The sequence below is a fragment of the Ovis aries genome, chromosome 25 (assembly GCF_016772045.2).
Source record: "Ovis aries strain OAR_USU_Benz2616 breed Rambouillet chromosome 25, ARS-UI_Ramb_v3.0, whole genome shotgun sequence".
NCBI lineage: Eukaryota > Metazoa > Chordata > Mammalia > Artiodactyla > Bovidae > Ovis > Ovis aries.
The window spans coordinates 38,513,170-38,530,248 of NC_056078.1; positions in this window are offsets into that span (position 1 = coordinate 38,513,170).

Genomic DNA, 17,079 nt, shown 5'->3' on the forward strand with positions numbered 1-17,079 from the left:
TAATGAGAGGTCTGGAGAGAAAGCGTTCAGTAATGGTTAGTTATTTCCCCCCGCCCCCCCACCGTGCACACTCTCCTCATTTCATTTCCTACAGTTAATGTTTTATGTGCTTTAAGTGATCCATGTAACAGAAGATGCTTTAAGCCATTGTCTGTGAGCTTGTTCTTCAGTGACAATGGCCAGAACACTCTCCTTGGCTTCAGTTGGGGAAAAATTAATGGAGATTTGAGGGTAGAGCTGCAGTATGAGTAGAAATGGCTGGTGGTTTCTGAAGACTTGGTGAACTGGACTTTTGTGCATTTTCGTGTTTCCTTTCAGGCAAACTCAAAATAGCTGTACCTCTGAAAGCTTTGGCAGCTGCAAGGCTTACTCCTGTCCATGGTCTTCCGGGCCACCCACGTGGGCTGCTGGACTGCTGGTTTCCTTCTGGAGTGGGCGGGGCCTGACACATCATCCTGCCCCTTCTCTCACCCTCTCCTCCTCCTGGTGGCCTTTTGGGGAAGAGGGTCATCTTGACAGCAGTCTCCACTGCTCAGGAACTCTATATAGGGACAGGGTGGAGCAACAGTCTTGAATGTGGCCAATCAGTATTACTTCTATTGTTTCCTGGCCAGTCCCCAGAAAAATTCTCCAAGTTACTAAGGAGAGGAGGTATCCAGTCATCTAAAACTGTGTCAAATGAAAGAGCTGTAAGAAAAGACACTGGTTCTCCCCGACCGGGGAAGAGAACACCCGAAGCTGGCGTGTCCGGACGCGACACTGAGTGCAGAGGCTAGAAGTGAAACCAGAGTGTCGCAGGTCTGCACGGGGGTGGTAGCAGGAGCTTCAGCTTCAGCCGTGATGGGTGAGGTCCGCTTCACGGCCACGAGCCCAGGGCCACCCAGGAGAAGCAGCGTGGGCAGGGACAGTGAAGACAGGAGTGTGACACCCACTCGCCCGGAAGCACCCCAGGGTGCCGAGAGGTGGGTCCTTGTCTGAGGGGCTCCTGAGGATTTCACACCTGGGGCAGAAGTCAGAGACTCTTGTGACTGGGACCCACATTTCATGATTTTGGTTTTTCAGTCTGGCCTGTGGGAATGGACGCTATTTCTGGCCTTGTTGAATGCTGGTCCCCCTAATACTTGAAGGTGCCTCCCATGCAAGCTTCCGGTGGTTTATACACACACACACGCACTCACAACTTGCTAAGTACTCATGGGGATGGGCTGCACATCTCTAGATTTCCTTCCCTGTGCCCCTCTGTCCTCCTCCCGCCTCTGTCCTGGGGACTCTGACCACCTTGATCCCTCTGGACTCTCACTGCTGTCTCTCCTCGCAGAGCCAGGGCCCTGCATGGACCCCACCCTGCTTCGTCCCTTGAAGCTCTCTCAAGGCAGGAAGCTCACCAAGTCTGTTTCCCATCTCTCATGGATCACTATTCTTCATGGCCAGATATCCAGGGTCTTGAAAACCATTATTTTATACATCTGATGTGTTTCTTGTTATGTCAAAGGAGGAGGGGAAATCCAGTCCCTGTTACTCCATCTTTTCCAGAAGCAGGAGAAATCATGTTTGAACTTGGACCCAGTCCACCCCAGTGCATGCTTCACCCCCACCACCCCTCAAGCCTCAGGCAGAAACAGACGCTTCTGGGCCAGCAGACGTCAGTCCAGCAAATCTCAGTCGATGTGTCTCCGCCTCAGGCCCTTCCTGGCCTCCTGAATTTGAGTTTGGACTCCTCCTGCTGTGCCGCAGGAGCTCCCTGTGGCCCCCGTGGGCTGCTCCCTGACTCTGGTCAACATCTCCTCCACCTGAGCTCTGGGGCTTACCACTTCTTCCAGTGGTCAGCCAAGACCGGTCCTATGGATGACTAAGGGGATGAATGAGCGGAGGAACCCCACTCCTCGGTCAGCTGAGCCCTGGCAGATTGGGCGGGAGGCAGCTTAGGGAGGGAAATGATCTAAGTCTGGCTTGTTAATTCTGGCAGAATTACCTGAAATCCCCAGTTTCTGAATCCCCAGTTTCTAGGCTGCTTGACCAAGTATGGGGACTTGAACCTGTAAAAACAGACAGAGTGGCATTTTATAGAGAAGAAAATTAACCTTCTTAGTTGGCATATTTTCAAGTGAGAAAGACACCATCCAGTGAGGTTGGGATTGTGGTTCATAAAAAAGATCTGTCTTCTTGGCCACTTTCTCATGAGGGCTGGCGAAGGGGGCTCAGACTCAGGGATGTTGGGCGTGATTCTCAGCATCCAGGGAGATATCAGGAAACGCATCGCTGATGATGACAAAGCCAGGTCTTGGGGGAGGGGACAGAGGGAAGAGACCTGTACAGAGTGGTGTGGATTTGGGAAAATAAGAGAAAGATGAGAATGATTTGTTTCTAGGCAAGGATAGTGTTATTTCATGGGTTTCCCAGGTGGCTCAGCGGTAAAGGATCCACCTGCAAGGCAGGGGGTGCAGGGACATGGGTTCGGTTCCTGGGTCGGGAAGGCCCCCTGGAGGAGGGCATGGCAACTCACTCCAGTATTCTTGCCTGGAGAATCCCATGGGCAGAGGAGCCTGATGGGCTACAGTTCATAGGGTCGCAAAGAGTCGGACAGGACTGATGTTACCCAGCATGCACGCACGCCGTGTTATCTCACACTGTTGCCACAGAGAGGAAAGAGTATGATTTGTGTCATACACACTTGGTATAAATTTAAGAACTCATTGCTTATTAATGAGCAGGAAGGGCTCATTGCTTCACTTTCAAGAGACTCAGTTTTGCTCTCTGTTGAATGGGTTGCCTGGCTAGGGGAGACGATGTATGGGAAGCCCGAAGCTCCGCACCATGCATCGTTTCTTCCTCTTCTCACCTCTCGCCAGCTCCTGCTCCTTTACACAGGATGGGAAAAGACAAGCCAGATGTGTACAGTTTCAGTTCCTTAAGGAAACGAGGGCATGGGAGCACATTCTCTCTACCAGCCCATCTGGAGCTTTAAGGGCTGGGTGACTGTGCTGAGGCTGCCCCATCATTGGCTGGTTGAGGATGCTCAGCCCAGAGTAGTATAAACAGCAGCAGTTTTATTTTTCCCCAGTTGTTTCTCTTATCCACACCTTGATGAATCTCTTTTGCATCCTTGACAACATCTTGGTGAAGATTCTGTAACTTTCAAGTCTCTTTTGGATATTTAAATTTAATCCCGATTTACACCTTCAACCTCAACCTTGGTTTGAACTCACCTCCTTGGAATGTAAGACTTTTTTTTTTTTTTTTTCACCTTGCCTTGTGGCATGTGGGATTTTAGTTCCCCTACCAGGGGGCACTGAATCTGTGTCCCCTGCATTGGGAGCATGGGGTCTTAACCATGGGACTGCCAAGGAAGTTCCTAGGACTTTTTTTAGTGGGAAACCTAACCGCTAATTCTCAGGCAATGGGGAGACTGTCCCTCAACAGGAGGTTTTGCTTCTTTGTGATGGAAGGGCAGGGATGGGCTCTTGTGCGGTGGTTAGAGGGACTTGTCAGCTTCAGCTGCTGGTGTCGGCCCTGGAGTGAGGAACTGGGCACTGGGTGTGCTTGTGAGCGTGGAGAACACTGTTGGCCTGCTCTCTCTCCTTGTCCTCAGACATGGGCTGTCCGTCTGGGATTTGGTAACGTCATTTAAGAGTGATTGAAATCATCTCCATCCCTGAGTTCTACCTAGATAGTCCAGTTGTCTTTTTTGGGGGGTCACATTTTCTGTTGAACCATTAAGAAATGTGCCTCTCAGGTAGAGGGGGATCTGATTCACAGCCCCACCTCCCGTATTTCCTGTCTGCCGGTGAATGGGGAGCCTGGCAAGGGTCCCGGGAGGCCGCTTGGCCTCTTGTCTCCTGCTTCCAAGCGCCCACACTCTTTCCTGAGTCAAAGCCGGCCATCCTAGCTATAGGCTGCTCCTGCCATTATCCTCTGGTCTTTCCTTCATCAGCTCCGTTTTTTTTTTCTCCATCGCTCCTCTGAGATGGTGTCCCGTTGCTGACCACCTCTCCAGCAGGCTGAGCCCACATGTCAGGGTAGGTGCCGGGCCCCCGGGTTGGTGGTGGGGACAGCAATGGTGTGGTGCTGGGCACCAAGGAGAGGGGTCCAAAGGCAACATCATAAATGGCAGGGAAGACAGTGGGATTCTGAGCAAAAGGGAAGATTCCAGGTATTTTGTAAAAGACGAGAAATCTCAAGAAAAGAGAAAGGTGTTTTCCAGCTCCAGCCCCCAAGTCCTCAGGGGACACTGTTTCCCATCAGCAGTAAGGGAGGGCTCCAGGCCTGGGGGCCACTCCCCAGTCACGGCTGAGTTCCTTCTTCCTCCTGAACCCACTCATGGCCATGCACTGTGCTCAGATATGCAATAACTTCTTTCTAGATCCCCGCTTGGAGGCTCTTTACACTTAATCTCACTATCTCCATCAGACATAAAACAATCTCATTGTTTGCATCTCTTAACTGAACATGCTTATGAGACCTCATTTTCACTGAAGGCAGGACCAGCCCTCTCACTGTGTATCAACAAACCAACTTTGACCTTGGTAGTGCAGTTTCTTCTGGTTTAAGACATTGTACATTTGGTTATGTATTCAGCCAAATTCAGAACGGACCCTTTCTCCTTCCCCTGTCCTCACTTCTGGGGAGAAATTAGTTCTCGTGGGTGTTTCTGCGCCATCTCAGCTTCAGAGAAGGCAGGTTGCCACGAGACACAGACAGCTGACAACTGAGCCTATTCACCTTGGCCATGGGCATCGCTGCTCCCAGACGGCTGGACTTCATCCCACCTCTGCCGCCATGGAAAGCAGCTACCCGATCCTGGGCTCAGCATCATGTGGGAGCCGAGGCCTGGTGGTAGCACCTGATTGGCCATACTTAGGTCACATGTCCACCCTATGGACTGCAGGTGGGGAGAGGGAGGAACTGCTTCCCTTCTCCTCTACCGCATGGCTTTAGAGGTAAAGCTATTCCTTTTTATCTTGGGATTCCCCCAAATAGGAAATATTTTTGGGAAACCAAAATGAGAAATATTTTCTGGAGCCGGAGAGGCCCTGAGCGAATGTCTGTGTTCCTTCCCACCCCCTAGTGTCTCTCAGTTCTTGCAGAGCCAGGATACAGTGATTCCCTGGTGACTCAGGTGGTAAAGAAACTGTCTGCAATGTGGGAGACCTGGGTTCAATCCCTGGGTCAGGAAAATCCTCCGGAGGAGGGCATGGCACCCCACTCCAGTATTCTTGCCTGGAGAATCCCATGGACAGAGGAGCCTGGTGGGCTACAGTTCATGGGGTCACAAAGACTTGGACATGACTGGGCGACTAACCTTTCGTTTCTTTTGGAGAGGGACGCAGACATTGAGACAATGTGCCAGCCAGAGGTCACCGTGGGGTGGGGCATCGTCCTCCCAGTGAGTGAGGAGCAGGCTGGGAACAAGGGTGGGCCTGACTAGTGAGTCTCAGAGAATTAGCCGTGTGAGAATGATGGGATCATCTGTAGAAGGACAGGGGCCAGCTTTGTGCAGCCAGCAGAGAGCATGAGTTGACCAGCTTCAAACGCTTGGCCGTGGCGTCTGCTTGGGCAGAGGCCAAAGGCCAGAGATCGCCTAGTCGACTGCCCAGCTGAGGCCTCATGTCCCACGTTCCTTCTGTCCCTTCTTGAATGCTCTGTTACCCTGCCGATAAATGTCTTTTCTGATTATTTAGCCAGAATTGGTTTCTTTGTTTTAAGCCAAGGATTTTGACAAATATGTTACCAAACATGCGGTGCCACCAGCTCTGTTTTCCAGGGGTCCCACGATGCTGCAGAGCACCTGGGTGAAACTATTTCAGAATTTCAGCACAAAGCGGGGAAGCCTCCTGTCCTCTACTTTCAGCTGCCCTTCCACGTAGCTCAGCTCTCTCAATCCCTTCAAAGGTACCCAGATAATGTCCCGTACATGGTGTCACCATTCCAAATCCCCCTGATGACCCCCAGGCCCGTCTCAGCAGGGAGATGGTTCTTTATCCTACCCCGTTTCCTTCTCCACACTCACCTCCTCCGCTCTGGGACTTTAACTCCAGGCTGCATTGACAGAGCTCTGGTTCCACCTATTCCAAATCAAATACATCCTTTGAAATTCAAAGGAAAATCAGTTCTCTTTTAAGCACCCAGCTCTTGGAATTGAGCTCAAAGGTGAGAATTTAACTCTTTGACTGGTCCGAATCTCTTGTCCCCCTTCCCTCCTGCTGAAGGCACTGCTGAGAAAAAGCGAAGGTTCCCTGAAAGGTGGGAAAAGATCACAGGACAGGACCCCTGGGAGCTGCCTTTTAATAATTGAAGATATTATAGCACTACATTTTACTTTTTAAGTTAGGTCACGCTTTTAATAATTATCCCTGGAGGGCTTATTAAAGTTTGAAGATTATGGTATGAAATTATTAAAGATGACTTTATAAATGGTAATGCATTTTCGAGTCCAGATATTAAACTCTATCAAAGACTCAATTCCAGATGGAGATGAGATGTGTTTGTAGAGAGGTCAGCTGAAGACTCTGTTTGCCTCCAGGGAGCAAATGTGCAGGAGCCTGGAGTTTCCACAGTCGTTGCTCCCTCCTTGAGACCCCAAACCAGGGAGCAGCTGCTGCCTTTGACAGGCAGCCCTGCTCACTCAGCATCCCTCCTCTCCCCTGCCCGAGGGAAAGCCTCTGGGTTTTGCAGAAGTGGATTCTATATATTCTACCAAGAGTAGTAGCAGAGCCTCTGCAGGGGGATGCTGAGGACTGAGGGTTGGCAGCAGTGCTGAGGGACCTGAGGACCCTGGAGGGAGTTCTAGGCCTGCTTCCTGGGTTCTCAACCCGCAGATAGCCAGAATGACTCTGCGTGGAGGCAAGAAGCTGTTGGTGGTGTCCTTTTGTTCTGTTGGGGAGTGATATTTATATGGATCTATGGGCTTCCCAGGTGGCGCCGGTGGTAAAGAACCCTCCTGTCAATGCAGGAGACACAAGAGACCTGAGAACGATACCTGGGTCGGGAAGATCCCATGGAGGAGGGCATGGCAACCCGCTCCAGTGTTCTTGCCTGGAGCACCCCATGGACAGAGGAGCCTGGCGGGTTATAGTCCACAGGGTCACAAAGAGTTGGACGTGACTGAAGTGATTCAGCACACACTCAAGGGTAATCAGGAACATTGCATCTTGATAATGTGAGCTGGCTGGGACCTCAGTGACTGGGGATGGCCTGACCATGGGAGGTCCTAGAGCTGGGGGTGGAGTGAGGGGCTTGGACAGTGAGTTGGGGCTGGCAGCAGGATAGAGTCCTGATCCAGGAGATGGAAGGGGTGAGCTTTCTGATGACAGCACCTGAAGAGCTGGTTCTCACTGTGGGTGGTACAAGCCTGGCTTGACCTGGATGCTACTTTCCTTCCAGCTCTATAGGGAAGAGGCTGTGATCTCTGCAGAGTCTTTGACAAAGATTTGGCTTATGAGGACCAAGGTCTGAGCTAGACAAGGGGGACTGGGCAGGTGGGTAGGGTGTCAGCTTCCATCTGGCACCTGACATCTAGGATAGACCCTGCCCTGTAGGGGTTAGGGTGCAGGAAGTGAAAAGAGACACACATGTCAAGGGGGTCCTCAGGGGGCCAAGTCCTCTGACTTTCCTCCTCACCTGCCAAGAGTCACAGGCAGCAGACCTGCCTGGAGGCCGCCCCCCCTTTCTGCATTTAGGGACCCTTCTACCCTGGAGGTCATTGGACAGATGGAATCAAAGGTCAAACCCCTCCTTCCACTCCTCTTACCACACCTCCAACCCTACAGTCCTTGTATTTTCAGAAGGCTGAGCCCCAAGAGCTGCTCTTGAAAAGATCCAAACAGGAACTTCTTGGCCAGTCCTGTACTCCTTCATGTACTGTTGTTTTTTTTTTTTTTTTAATATCCCAGTAAGTGATTTATTTATTATTTTTTTTATTTTACTTTACAATACGATATTGGTTTTGCCATACATGAATCCACCATGGGTGTACACGTGTTCCCAATTCTGAAACCCCCTCTCACCTCCCTCCTCATACCATCTCTCTGGGTCATCCCAGTGCACCAGCCTGCCGGGGTCCAGCCCCGGTGGATCCAGGGAATTCGAAGGGTGGATGGAGTCGGCGAGGAAAACTTATTTATTTATTAATATAAGATCAGATTAGGAAGAAATAGTGTAGTAGGAAGATTAAGTGGAGAGAAGAGGCTGATTAACTTGGGTTACGTGGAAAACCAATAAAGTTCCAGACAAGGAGCCTGCACTGTCTACGTTAGGCCGCCGGCGCCCGTTTGAATATTGGAGACTGCCCCGCCTTGGGCTCTCTCTCTTACGGATCTTAAAAGCCAGGGCAAGTAAGTAGACATAGTGAGCCTCCACGCCCCAGATGGGAATTCAGCCTGAAATTAGAGTAAAGAGGAGACACGGGGGAAACCAGTCCAGCAACTGGCTCTCCTTCTATTGTCCTTCAAGGCCTTTTATACTTTTGATTATACATAGAGATCAATGGGTAATACAAAATTATGTAGCGTTAGCAGCCCAAACTCTTTCTGTATATCTTTTTGTATACAAAAGGTCTCAGGTGATTTACATTATCTTCTGGCCAAGAGGCTTGTTAACACTTTTTGGCTCTCTTCCTTAATGAATGTTAATTTCATTTCCCCTAAGTGTTTTTCTTTAATCTGCATCTCCTTAAAGCGCTAAAGTTACATCTCTATAGAACAAAGGTGCAGTGGTTTATAACAAAGAAGGTACTTAACTCAAAGATCTAATGTTGCTAATACCAGGTCTACTACTTGTTTTTCTATATACCAACTATATCTAAAAATAAAGGATATGAAAATTTGGCAGCAAGTATTGGCTCAACAAATGAAACTTTTAATCAGTCCTATTCTAGTGACTTTGACTCCTCGGAAGCCCCTACATTCCTAGGATGTTTAAGCTTCCTGTGCCTCCTGCGGTCAGGAGGCCTCAAACAATCACACACGCAGCTTTAGGAGTCCTGCAGGCAGGCTAAAAAGCCATCAGAGGGGTTTTTGAATTGAAACAGTCTTTCAAATGCAGAAGACTAAAGCCCTGAATTGACTTTTTCCAGAGAATGTCAGAAGAGTGGAAAAGCAGGCAGATTTTTATTTTTTGGGGGGTGGATGCTCAGGAAATTCCAGGGGGAAACCTGAGGTCTGATTAGCCTTGCCATCAGAGCTCTGCCGCATGACCTTGTCACGGGTGGAATTCCTCACGCTGGCTCCCGGCACCAGCCCCAAGCATCCTGTATCCTGCATTGAACCTAGACTGGCGATTCGTTTCTTACATGATATTATACATGTTTCAATGCCATTCTTCCAAATCATCCCTCCCTCTCCCTCTCCCACAGAGTCCAAAAGTCTGTTCTATATATCTGTGTCTCTTTTGCTGTCTCACATACAGGGTTATCATTACCATCTTTCTAAATTCCATATATATGCGTTAGTATACTGTTTTGGTGTTTTTCTATCTGGCTTACATCACTGTGTATAATAGGCTCCAGTTTCATCCACCTCTTTAAAACTGATTCAAATGTATTCTTTTTAATGGCTGAGTAATACTCCATTGTGTATATGTACCACACCTTTCTTATCCATTCGTCTGCTGATGGACATCTAGGTTGCCTCCATGTCCTGGCTATTATAAACAGTGCTGCGATGAACATTGGGGTACACGTGTCTCTTTCAATTCTGGTTTCCTTGGTGTGTATGCCCAGCAGTGGAATTGCTGGGTCATAAGGCAGTTCTATTTCCAGTTTTTTAAGGAATCTCCACACTGCTCTCCATAGTGGCTGAACTAGTTTGCATTCCCACCAACAATGTAAGAGGGTTCCCTTTTCTCCACATCCTCTCCAGCATTTATTGCTTGTAGACTTTTGGATCGCAGCCATTCTGACTGGTGTGAAATGGTACCTCATTGTGGTCTTGATTTGCATTTCTCTGATAATGAATGATGTTGAGCATCTTTTCATGTGTTTGTTAGCCCTTCATGTACTGTTAAAGTCTAGCTTGGAGAATTTTGAGCGTTACTTTACTAGTGTGTGAAATGAGTGCAGTTGTGTGATAGTTTGAGCATTCTTTGGCATTGCCTTTCTTTGGGATTGGCCACTGACCTTTTCCAGTCCTGTGGCCACTGCTGAGTTTTCCAAATTTGCTGGCATAATGAGTGCAGCACTTTCACAGCATCATCTTTTAGGATTTGAAATAGCTCACCTGGAATTCTATCACCTCCACTAGCTTTGTTCGTAGTGATGCTTCCTAAGGCCCAGTTGACTTCACGTCCAGGATGTCTGGCTCTAGGTGAGTGGTCGCACCGTCGTGATTATCTGGGTCGTGAAGATCTTTATTGTACAGTTCTTCTGCATATTCTTGCCACCTCTTCTTAATGTCTTCTGCTTCTGGTAGGTCCACACCATTTCTATCCTTTATTGCGTCCATCTTTGCATGAAATGTTTCCTTAGTATCTCTAATTTTCTTGAAGAGATCTCTAGACTTTCCCATTCTATTGTTTTCCTCTATTTCTTTGCACTGATCACTGAGGAAGGCTTTCTTATCTCTCCTTGCTATTCTTTGTAACTCTGCATTCAAATGGGTATATCTTTCCTTTTCTCCTTTGCCTTTCACTTCTCTTCTATTCACAGTTATTTGTAAGCCCTCCTTGGACAACCATTTTGCCTTTTTGCATTTCTTTTCTTTGGGGATGATCTTGATCCCTGTCTCCTGTACAATTTCATGAACCTCTGTCCATAGTTCTTCAGGCACTCTATCAGATCTAATTTCTTGAATCTATTTGTCACTTCTGCTATATAATTGTAAGGGATTTGATTTAGGTCATACCTGAATGGTCTAGTGGTTTTCCCTACTTTCTTCAATTTAAGTCTGAATTTGGCAATATGGAGTTCATGGTCCATGCCACAGTCAGCTCCCGGTCTTGTTTTTGCTGACTACACAGAGCTTCTTCATCTTTGGCTGCAAATAATATAATCAGTCTGATTTTGGTATTGACCATCTGGTGACGTCCATGTGTAGAGTCTTCTCTTGTGTTGTTGGAAGAGGGTGTTTGCTATGACCAGTGCATTCTCTTGGCAAAACTCTATTAGCCTTTGCCCTGCTTCATTCTGGATTCCAAGGCCAAATTTGCCTGTTACTCCAGATATTTCTTGACTTCCTACTTTTGCATCCCAGTCCCCTATAATGAAAAGGACACCTTTTTTGGGTATTAATTATAGAAGGTCTTGTAGGTCTTCATAGAACCATTCAACTTCAGCTTCTTCAGCATTACTGGTTGGGGCATAGACTTGGATTACTGTGATACTGAATGGTTTGCCTTGGAAACGAACAGAGATCATTCTGTCATTTTTGAGATTGCATCCAAGTACTGCATTTGGGACTCTTTCGTTGACTATGGGGGCTACTCCATTTCTTCTAAGGGATTCTTGCCCACAGTAGTAGATGTAATGGTCACCTGAGTAAATTCACCCATTCCAGTCCATTTTCGTTCACTGCTTCCTAAAATGTCAATGTTCACTCTTGCCATCTCCTGTTTGACCACTTCTAATTTGCCTTGATTCATGGACCTAACATTCCAGGTTCCTACACAGTACTGCTCTTTACAGCATCAGACTTTACTTCCATCACCAGTCACATCCACAACTGGGTATTTTTGCTTTGGCTCCATCTCTTCATTCTTTCTGGAGTTATTTCTCCACTGATCTCCCATAGCATATTGGGCACCTACTGACTTGGGGAGTTCATATTTCAGTTTCCTATCTTTTTGGCTTTTCATACTGTTCATGGAGTTCTCAAGGCAAGAATATTGAAGTGGTTTGCCATTCCCTTCTCCAGTGGACCATGTTTTGTCAAAACTTTCCACCATGACCCATCTGTCTTGGGTGGCCCTATGTGGCATGGCTCATAGTTTTGTTGAGTTAGACAAGGCTGTGGTCCATGTGACCGGATTGTTTGGTTTCCTGTGATTGTGGTTTTCAGTCTATCTGCCCTCTGGTGGAGAAGGGTAAGAGACCTATGGAAGCTTCCTGATGGGAGAGACTGACTGTGGGGGAAACTGGGTCTTGTTCTGTTGGCTGGGGCAATATTCAGTAAATCTTTAATCCAATTTTCTGTTGATGGGTGGGGCTGTGTTCCCTCCTGTTGTTTGACCTGAGGCCAAACTATGGTGGAGGTAGTGAAGATAATGGCGACCTCCTTCATAAGGTCCCATGCTTGCATTGCTACACTCAGTGACCCCAGCTGTGCTGCAGGCCACTGCTGACCCACGCCTCTGCCGGAGACTCCTGGACACTCCTGCAAGTCTGGGTCAGTCTCTTGTGGGGTCACTGCTCCTTTCTCCTGGGTCCTGGTGTGCACAAGGTTCTCTTTGTGCCCAAGAGTTTGTTTCCTAGTCCTGTGTAAGTTCTGGTGGGTTTATGGTGGGATTAATGGCGACCTCCTCCAAGAGGGCTTATGCCACACCCAGGTCTCTTGCACCCAGAGCCCCTACCCCTGCAGCAGTCCACTGCCGACCGTTACCTCCTCAGTTCAGTTCAGTTCAGTCGCTCAGTCGTGTCTGACTCTTTGTGACTCCGTGAATCGCAGCACCCTAGGCCTCCCTATCCATCACCAACTCCCGGAGTTTATTCAAACTCATGTCCATCGAGTTGGTGATGCCTTCCAGCCATCTCATCCTCTGTTGTCCCCTTCTCCTCCTGCACCCAATCCCTCCCAGCATCAGAGTCTTTTGCAATGAGTCAACTCTTTGCATGAGGTAGTCAAAGTATTGGAGTTTCAGCTTTAGCATCAGTCCTTCCAATGAACACCCAGGACTGATCCCCTTTAGAATGGACTGGTTGGATCTCCTTGCAGTCCAAGGGACTCTCAAGAGTCTTCTCCAACACCATAGTTCAAAAGCATCAATTCTTCGGCACTCAGTTTTCTTTATAGTCCAACTCTCACATCCATACATGACCACTGGAAAACCATAGCCTTGACTAGACGGACCTTTGTTGGCAGAGTAATGTCTCTGCTTTTGAATATACTGTCTAGGTTGGTCATAACTTTCCTTCCAAGGAGTAAGTGTCTTTTAATTTCATGGCTGCAGTCACCATCAGCAGTGATGTTGGAGCCCCAAAAAATGAAGTCTGACACTGTTTCCACTGTTTACCACCTATTTGCCATGAAGTGATGGGACCAGATACCATGATCTTCATTTTCTGATTGTTGAGCTTTAAGCCAACTTTTTCACTCTCCTCTTTCACTTTCATCAAGAGACTCTTTAGTTCTTCTTCCCTTTCTGCCATAAGGGTGGTGTCATCTGCATATCTGAGGTTATTGATGTTTCTCCTGGCAATCTTGATTCCAGCTTGTGCTTCTTCCAGCCCAGCACTTCTCATGATGTACTCTGCATAGAAGTTAAATAAGCAGGGTGACAATATACAGCCTTGACTTACTCCTTTTCCTATTTGGAACCAGTCTGTTGTTCCATGTCCAGTTCTAACTGTTGCTTCCTGACCTGCATATAGGTTTCTCAAGAGGCAGGTCAGGTGGTCTGGTATTCTCATCTCTTTCAGGATTTTCCATAGTTTATTGTGATCCACCTCCACAGGAGATACTCAAACACAGTTCTGTCTCAGTCTCTATGGGGTCTCTGGGTCCTGGTGCACACAAGGTTTGTTTGAGCCCTTTGAGCATTTCTGATGGGTATGGGTTTTGATTCTAAATGTGATTTCCTACCCTCCTACCATGTTGCTGGGGCTTCTCCTTTGTTCTTGGATGTGGGGTATCTCCTCACAGTTGCTCAAGCACCGTGCAGCTGCCGCTCCAGCGCCTACCATCTTGCTGGGGCTTCTCTACCCTTGGACATGAACTTTTAGATGTTCAAGCTGGATTTAGAAAAGGCAGAGGAACCAGAGATCAAATTGCCAACATTTGTTGGATCATCAAAAAAGCAAGAGAGTTCCAGGAAAAATTTCCACTTCTGCTTTATTGACTATGTCAAAGCCTTTGCCTGTGTGGATCACAACAAACTGTGGGAAATTCTTCAAGAGATGGGAATATCAGACCACTTGACCTACCTCTTGAGAAATCTGTATGCAGGTCAGGAAGCAATACTTAGAACTGGACATGGAACAACAAACTGGTTCCAAATCAGGAAAGGAGTAAGTCAAGGCTGTATATTGTCACCCTGCTTATTTAACTTCTATGCAGAGTACATCATGAGAAACGCTGGGCTGGATGAAGCACAAGCTGGAATCAAGACTGCCAGGAGAAATATCAATAACCTCAGATATGCAGATGACACCACCCTTATGGCAGAAAGTGAAAAGGAACTAAAAAGCCTATTGATGAAAGTGAAAGAGGAGAGCGAAAAAGTTGGCTTAAAACTCAACATTCAGAAAACTAAGATCATGGCATCTGGTCCCATCACTTCATGGCAAATAGATGGGGAAACAGTGAAAACAGCATCAAACTTTATTTTTGGGGGCTCCAAAATCACTGCAGATGGTGATTGCAGCCATGAAATTAAAAGACGCTTGCTCCTTGAAAGAAAAGTTATGACCAACTTAGATAACATATTCAAAAGCAGAGACATTACTTTGCCAACAAAGGCCCATCTAGTCAAGGCTATGGTTTTCCCAGTAGTGAGAGTTGGACTGTGAAGAAAGCTGAGCACTGAAGAATTGATGCTTTTGAACTTTTGGAGAAGACTCTTGAGAGTCCCTTGGACTGCAAGGAGATCCAACCCGTCCATCCTAAAGGAAATCAGTCCTGAATATTCACTGGAAGGACTGATGCTGAAGCTGAAACTTTGGCCACCTGATGCAAAGAACTGACTCATTTGCGAAGAGCCTGATGCTGGGAAAGATTGAAGGCGGGAGGTGAAGGGTATGACAGGATGAGATGGTTGGGTGGCATCACCGACTCAATGGACACGAGTTTGAGTAAACTCTGGGAGTTGTTGATGGACAGGGAGGCCTAGTGTGCTGCAGTCCATGGCGTCGCAAAGAGTCAGACATGACTGAGCAACTGATGTGAGCTGAACTGTATTGCTTAAGAATCATTACAAGTATGAGAGCAGGAGTCAAGACCATTTCAGTGCAAAGAGGGTAATGCTTGTTAGATACCTGATGGTTCCCTTACGATAAAGCACTTTTTCTGTGTCCTATCTAACACTAAGGCTGGACTAGGAGACTCAGAGGTCTAGGGAGTAGGAAACAGGGGCTCCTGCGAGAAGGGCACTCTTTGGGCAGGTAAGAGGAGGATGAGATGCAGGGTGTTCCGTAACCTGGTGGCGATGAGGATGGAGGGTTTGGGGAGAATCCTGCCTGGGGCCTGGGGAACACGGCCCTCACACCTTACTCCTTGACCTGTTGGGCAATGGGCAGGAGAGGGGGCTGAGCGGAGAGGAGGAGCTTGGGCTTTTGAGGGGAGCCAGGAGTGCAGCCAGTTCTGGAACTACATCTGTCACTTGCTGACCCTTTGAAAAGTGCTAGTCTCCTCTCCGCCTGCTGGGACGAGACACCTCTGTCATCCAAAATAAGAATCAGAAGAATATCATTGTGTGCTCACTCTTGAGGGAGAAGAATGTATTTTTTCCTGAATGTCTTACAATTCTGACTTCTTACTGATAATAATGAAATTTGCTTACGGCTCATTCAGACTCTGAATGAGCGCCATGGACCTCAGCCTCAGGGGACACCCCACTTTCTTCTGCTCTGCTCTCCAAGTCAGACTGGCTCCCCCAGGGTCCCCTGGGTCAGAGGCTGCTGATGCGGTCCAGAGTACAGATGGGCAGAGGGCATTGCTGAGGGAAAGGCTGGAATTCAGACCTCCCGACGAGAAGGCTAAAATGGGATTGTTTTTGAAAGCACCCAGAACTAGTTGGAATTCAAATGCCTGAAAGGAAGCCCATAGAATCAGAAAAGGGAGGCCGCTTTGTCCTCCCTGGAGCGGCTTCCTGCTGAAAGAGGCTCTCAGTTCTGCATTACCAGCCGCCTGAAACATCAAACCCCTAGAAACCAGTTTTACTGCATCAGAAAATGATTTATTCTCTGGAGTTAATGATCCGGAACAATAGATGGGCCTTGGTCAAAAATCAATTTTTATTATTTGGAGAAAGGGTTGGATAAAGTCTCCTTTTCATTATCAGGCCCACAGATGACAATCCTAAATTACGATTGTTCAAGGACAAAGCTTCATTTGGACTGTGGTTTGGGCACATTCGCAATTTTTTCCTTTCATTAATTCTTAAAGCTGAAATCCATACTTGGTGATGACTTGTGTAACTCTCACTTAAAATAAATCAGCTAGATTTGGTTTCTACCTAGAAAAGAGGAGCCTGGAACTCTTGGATACAGTTCTGAGTGAATGGTTCTTAAGTGGGTTCATTGTTTGTGTGGCGCTGCCTGGAACATACTGGGTTGGCTCTGAGACCTCACAGCAGAGCTGCTCTGGCACTTGTGTGGTGTGTGTGCGTTCTCAGTCACTGCAGTCATGTCTGAACCTTTGTGACCCCATGGCCTGTAGCCCACCAGGCTCCTCTGTCCGTGGAATTCTCCAGACAAGAATACTGGGGTGGGTTGCCACGGCCTCCTCCACAGGATCTTCCCAACCCAGGAACTGAACACGCGTCTCTTGCATTGGGAGATAGGTTCTGTCTTGGGACTAGTCTCAGGACCCTACAAATCACAATTCTCTGGGTCTTTGTATCCATGGTGAGAAGTGGGAGGAGCAGGATGGCTCCTACTCAAAGGAGGAAGGGAAGGAGCCCGGGGAAAGGTGACAGACAGACTGCCAAGATGACCCCTCTCAGTCCTGATACTCTGGGTCCTCCCTCTGACTGATGAACTGCATTCATTCTCTCTTTGCCCCAGAGCTAGAAATCCCATGGCATTTCTGACACTTTCTGCCTTATTAAGGCTCAAAGACCCTTGGGGTCTGGCTCCTACCTTTACTTCCCACCCCATAGACCTTACATGAACAGACCCTCAGAGCTCAGGGGCTTTGCTCTCCCTGTCTGCCTGCTTGGACTGGCCCTGCTCCTTGAATTTAAGCTTGGAGCAACCGTCACCTCAGCAAGACACCA